Raw genomic sequence first — 6,886 nt, 5'->3', positions numbered from 1 at the left:
GAGAGTGGACAATAGGAAATAGCCTACACTTTGTTTTGTCAGCAACACAAGGCAGATGCATTCAATGAATGTGACAGCTCTGGACTAATCAGTTGGACTTTGTGCATAAAGGGTGAGTCACAGTGTTGGATTAGAGGTTCTGCACAATAAAACCTTATCAGAGGCCTTTCCACAATAGGGACTGTGTTTGTGGAGGATGTGGTTTTCTGATATGCTTCTTCAGTCCAGTGTTTTCCTGTAAATGTATCAAATAGTCATTTTTTCTTGATTGATACATTGAGCATATAGAGTTTTGATTTCTTCAGGTTACCTGAGGTTGCTGCCTAAAGAGATAACACCAATCAAATGGCATGATAAGAAATTATAAATGAAAAAGTCACCTACCTATCAATGTCAGTATCGTAATTGCACATTAAATAGTACAGATTGAGGAATCAGATGAAAACTGGATATTGTTCTGTTAAAGTTACACACACACACACACACACACACACACACACACACACACACACACACACACACACACACACACACAAACACACACACACACAAACACACGCACACACATTTATGTTGTTCAAAACAGTTATGCTGCTTAATAATTTGTGTAATATTTTCTCAGGATACTGTCAAATAGAAAGTTCAAGAGAACTTTCATGGATTATTATTATAAATTTACTTTCACTTTTGATCAATTTATGCATCCCTGCTGAATAAAGTATTAATTCCCATGAAAAAAAAATATATTATTCATCATGTAAACAGCCTACATCTAAACAAAACCATTGCTTTTTTTTCTAAACATTATTTATAACAGCTGAATAGATGGAGTATTGTTAAAGTAAACATTTATTTAATATGCATAAATAAGGCACAAAGAGTGCTTCTTAAGGGCTCAACAGCAACACATAAATGATAAAATTACAAGAGATCTGTAGGAAAATAAACCACAAGGGTTAGTCCAGCATGAAATCAAACTTTTGTCAGCTCTCAAATCTCATTCTCCATTCCTCTTATTGCACCCGCTTCGAATGTTATCACTCGATTGAATGGGCATTATCATGTTATCACTCAAATGAATGGGCGTTATCATGTTATCACTCGATTGAATGGGCATTATCATGTTATCACTCGATTGAATGGGTGTTATCAGTGGAAATCAGCTCATAGATATGGGCCAGAAGGGGCCTACTGCGCCTACTAGTAGGGTGCTTATTTTAACAAGCATGTTCAGTTTCAGCAAACAGAAGAACAGCATTTGGCGTGAACATGGAGTGGCACGTCAGTGCACCATTTTGGGGAATTTGAACATTGACACAACAGGGTTATGCAATAATATCTTTTTTAGAGACACAGGAGTCAAAATTTAAAAGCATTTAAGGGGCCCCGCACAATCACATTTTGTGAGTCACTAGATTGCAGAATTACTCACGATTTGTGTAGCATGCAGGTGCATCTATTAAAAAAAGGCCTTTAAAAAGATGCACAAAATATTTTCTCCTTTCATTTTGAATTTTACTGTCATAAGAACTATTTTTTTCTAAGGTTTATTGCATAAGCACATATTAAAGATTACAATATGTCCATAACATGTGGAGTAGCAGTTCTTAGTTCAGTGTGCAGGATACTGTGATTTGTACACAGACAGACAGACAATATCTCTCTCTCGCTCTCTCTCTCTCTCTCTCTCTCTCTCTCTCACACACACACACACACACACACAAACACACCATTGCTGCTCTTGAATTACACACAGACAGCAGCACTTACACGTCAGATTGAGGTTTAAATAAAACTCTTCATGTCAGCACCATGGTTTGCTGTTTCCACACCTCACACTGCATGCATACTTCCACCAGAGCATGTGTGTGTGTTTGGTGTTAATTAGCTCTAGTAGGTCCCCAGAAGTTAGCTAAATTTGAGGGACATCCCCAATTGTTAAACTGAGTCATAAAGAAAGCAAATACTGTTTTTCACTAGTAGTGCTAAATGCAAATGTTTCCTGTTAGAGTTAGGGATTTGGAAAATGATTATGTGTAACAATTAGCTTCGTTTAAAGCATTAGAAATCTAAGGTATGTTCTCATTTAGATACCTAACTAAATGTGTGAGGACAGAGAAGTAGTGGCTTCCTGGAATTAAGGGGGAATGGCTGGCTATGAAAATACTGTGTGTAACATTGCTCTGTGACTGACAGACAGGGAGGCACACACAGCTTCCTAAATGTACCAAACATCTACAAATATACTGAAACACTTACCCCACCAACACACAGACAGACAGAGATACACTCAGCACTCAAACACATGCACTTTCCTTGACCTTATGACTTTCTGTTATGTGACCATAAAAAACCTTTAAAGGGGACATATGAGGTTGCTAAAAAAGAACATTATTTTGTGTATTTGGTGTAATGAATTGTGTATTTATGCAGTTTAAGGTTAAAAAAACACATTATTTTCCACATACTGTACATTATTGTTGCTCCTTTATGCCCCGCCTTTCTGAAACGAGTCTATTTTTACTAAGCTCATCATTCTGAAAAGCTATGTGTGCTCTGATTGGCCAGCTATCCAGTGTGTTGTGATTCGCCGAATACCTCAAGCGTGTGACGGAAATGTTACATCCCTTACCATACTGTGATGCCATGTCCCGGTGCGACGAGACAAAACTAATAAACCCATTATACATTTTTTTATTTGTTGCATCCAGTGGGGACATAATTACTGATTATAATGACTTATACTGTCTTTTTACGTGTTGCGTATCGCGCCACGTAAACAAAACCATGTTTGCATTTGTAATTGGAGAAACAACAAACAACAAGCGCTACTCTTTAAAATCCTTTAAATATGAAAACGTACTTACAGGCTGTGAGTCAGCATTATTTGTCAGAACACCGGCATTGTAGGCAACTCTCCCAGGAAACAGTCCTTTCTCTGTAAAATGCGCTGCACACATCTAAATATTTGGGTTGAACTGTTCTGGAACAGTGTTGTAAATACAACTTAACCACTGATTTCTAGTTGCGTCTTTTGGAAGGCCAAACAAAGTATTTTCGCTTTCGCAATGAAACACAGCATCTCCACGACATGCCGATGGAGGCAACAATACTACAGTGAGAATCAAAGTTACGCCTTCTTTCTTTGTGTGAACATTTGGGCGGTGTTATGCAAATCTTCCTACATAGTGACCTAGACATGTGGGGGCGTGTTTAAACAAGATGTTTTAAGAGGGCGTGGACAAGTCTTAACTTTTATAAAGAATATCTTGTTGTGTTTGAGACTTTAGTCTTTGCAACTTTAGGGATCTTATCTATTCATGAACAGCTTGTAACACTCCAAGGTGAAAGGAAAACTTGAAATCGCATCATATGACCCCTTTAAATGTGTTGTATGAACATACATACAAGAGCAGCTGCAGTTTGCTTCGATCTTGCTATTTTCAGTGAGAACACAATCCATATACAACAGAAGTGCCAGCCCATAGCATAGCTTACCTATATTTTAACACAATAAAGGAACCTTTAAAGCTTTAACTACATGGACACACACAGAGAAGAGATCATCACCTATTGTCTCAAATAAGCCAAGGAGAACAGAATTTGAGCTGGTTCTTCTCTCTGGTGGTCTGTCCCACTGCCATTCTCAAAGGCACTAGTAGATGAATTATTATCTATCTGTATCTGTAGATGTGGATTTAGCTATTTTGCCTACATTTGACCTCTGCCTCGAACAGCATTATCGAAATAGCACTGTTGCAAAAATAGTGCACATTTAAGTCTTAAAGACTTAGTCGATGAGGTGGTTTCTCACTGACGTTTCAATCACAGCTGAAGGCTATAAATAATGTGAGTGACAAGACAAAGGTTTAGCCTATTAGACTTCAAAAGTCAGGGAGTGGGTGCTTCAGAATGAATTATCGCCATTTGTATGGGTAAATATTATTTCCATTAAACATTTCAGTAATACTTATTTGTATAGATAAACTAGTACACTGACTGCGTCTGTTCAAAGAGTTTGGTGAGTGGGTACGAAATTGCAAAAAAGTGTAGACTGCTTTATAGGGCTATTCACTGTAATTACGACAGCGATACATTTACGACAGTGAACTTCACTTTAACCTGTAGGGGGCTCTAAAATCGCAAAAATACACAAAACTACATACAGCTGCTTTAAAGATATTAATTCACCTAATTAACTTGACCAAATTGACTTCTGGTCAGCCAATTCCTCCCCGACAATCCAAGTATTTATGGGATATATATATATATATATATATTATATATATATATATATATATATATATATATATATATATATATATATATATATATAAAGAATTGACATTTTTAAATCTTTTTATAATAAGAAGATACTGAATTTCTTTGCACTATAAGATTTTGTTCTTTGGTTGGGTTTGTTGCCTTTGACGGTCAGGAAATCACCCTTTCTCTGTGCGCACACACACACAGAAAAGGGGAACACATGGCACTGAAATTCCACACCCTCTACAATAACATGTTTAACCCCCTTCCCACTCCCTGCACTTCTCTTGTCCCCCCACATCCCTCCACCCCCACCTCACATTTACACTTGACTCGTCTCTGACTTTGCTGACCCATTCCTACATCCCACAGATTGTCTCTCTCTCCTTGCTTATTGACTGTGTGCCACTTATACAGTGTATACTATGTGGACAAGACACCATGTCTGAGGCTGATTGCAGATTTATGGCTAAACATCCTTGATACAGACTGTGTTTTACAACAAAAGGAAAAGAAAAGGGAAAAAAAGGAAAAGAAAAGGGAAAACCTCAATTGGAGCGACTTGCTGATCCACCTAATCCAATGTAAGTGGAAACGAAAAGACGTATCAATTTGATATTATAAATATGCTACAATACACTATAGTAAGATGTACTGCAATCATATGTTTCTATTGAACGTAAGAGCTGCTGTGGTGTTGCATTAACAACCGTGTATGTGCAAACACACATATCACGCCTAATGAATAAAAATCCTTAAACTCTATCAAGATGCATGTGTGTTGGTAAATGTTTGTGTTGAATCTATTGGTATAAGTAGAAAGGGCATTGAAGTATGTGTAATTTTACACCGCACAGCAAATTACCATTAGGCTGCTGCAAAAGTGATGGTGTTGATATAAGATCAGAGATTAAACATTCCTTGGTTTGTCTATAGTAGTACAAAATGGCTCCGCAAGCTTTATAGTCATTGTATTTATTTTGATTTTACATCAGAATAGTCATCGTTCATAGATTTAAACACATATAAAATATCCTTTATTTGGGCATGTTTCCCCTACCATATGTTATCAAGTGAAAACTGTCAGTCAAAAATAATTAAGAAGATGTGATGTCAAAGAAGTGACGTTCCAAGAAACACACTGCCAAAATCTCCCTTGGCTAGTGTTCTTGGCAAGGGGCCAACGTAATGATATATTCTCTTAGGGCCCTATCAAAAGAACATCCTAACCCTTGAATAATATCTTACCATGTCCATTTCATCTAGGACATAATTTAAGACAAAATCTGTTAATTTCCTACATAGATTAAAAAATTTACTAAATGTCCTGTTATACAACTTTAGCCTTTCTAGAACTTCTGCCAGATGTTACACATATATGTTTCCCTTATATGGACTGCCTACTGCAAACTGGGCGACTGTAAAGCAGAAAGCTACTCAGATTTGCAGCCAGCAATTACTTATTATTTCACTGTTTAGAGAGACTAGGGCGGTTACAAAGATTCTACTATTTCATAAAGTAACCTACAGGGATCTTTATATAGGTAGATCACTCAAAAAATTTAAACTCAATCCCTTAGAATTATCCCTTCTTAAACATAAAAACTTTAATTTACATCTTTTGTGCTGTAAAAACTTTTTGCCTGCAGACAAATGTTTATACCCAGATAACACGTGTATGTCTGCAAGATGTCTGTTAAAGATCGATTTATCTGGAAAGCATCTGCTGTGTACAAACATCTGACGGACGTCTTTAAGATTTTAAAGACATCTAATAAACGTCCATTTGACATCTGATAGGAAACGTCCTATAACTGTATTACAGATGAGTAGATGAGACTTTGCCCTCAGCCAAAACTATTTGTTCTGCAACAAATTATAGATTAATGAGACCAAAAGGGACTGCCTATTAGATTTACCCAAAACTAATTATAGCTCATGTTTAACCACTGTAGAGACATCAGAGTCAGCGGCAAATTACAGAATATCTGGATGAGGTGAGGCTGCTTTTGGTGGGTTCACACGCACACAAAGCAAATTCTCAAATATTTAAAGTCTTAACAACTACTGTATATTCCTTGACACAAAAACTATTATTTATAAAACTATAGTGGAATATCTCATGCTTGAAAAGAACCATATATAAGCAATATCTGTGATTCGGCCATAGACATGAGGCCCGCAGGCACTGGTACTTGAGCTCTTTTATCACTGGAATATCACACTCCTCTCAGCAAATCAGATTCAAGGGCCAGAAAGAAATAATAAATACTGGCACAAATTCTGGCACTAATAATACTGTCACAATTTTGTTTTTTTGTTTTTTTGGTAACTGAGAGTATCTCGGGATGTGCTGACAGAGAGTCAGAGAGTTTGCCTTTCATCACTGTAGCGTAAGCCATTCAAAGCCCTTTAATTGAGACTCTGTAACACTGCACCAGAGAATATGACCAGCAAGGCCACGATCATGGGACAGTTATCCACCCGTTGCTCTACACCCAGCAAAATGGCAAGAACACCGTCCACTATTAAGGTGAATGGGAAAAAGTGAAAAAAATAAACGCAATACTTGGTTTTTCATAGGTTTTAATAGGATTTGTTCACCTCTATTTCAAAATAA

The sequence above is a fragment of the Cyprinus carpio genome, chromosome A20, assembly GCF_018340385.1.
Source record: "Cyprinus carpio isolate SPL01 chromosome A20, ASM1834038v1, whole genome shotgun sequence".
Lineage (NCBI taxonomy): Eukaryota > Metazoa > Chordata > Actinopteri > Cypriniformes > Cyprinidae > Cyprinus > Cyprinus carpio.
This window is presented reverse-complemented; position numbering follows the sequence as displayed.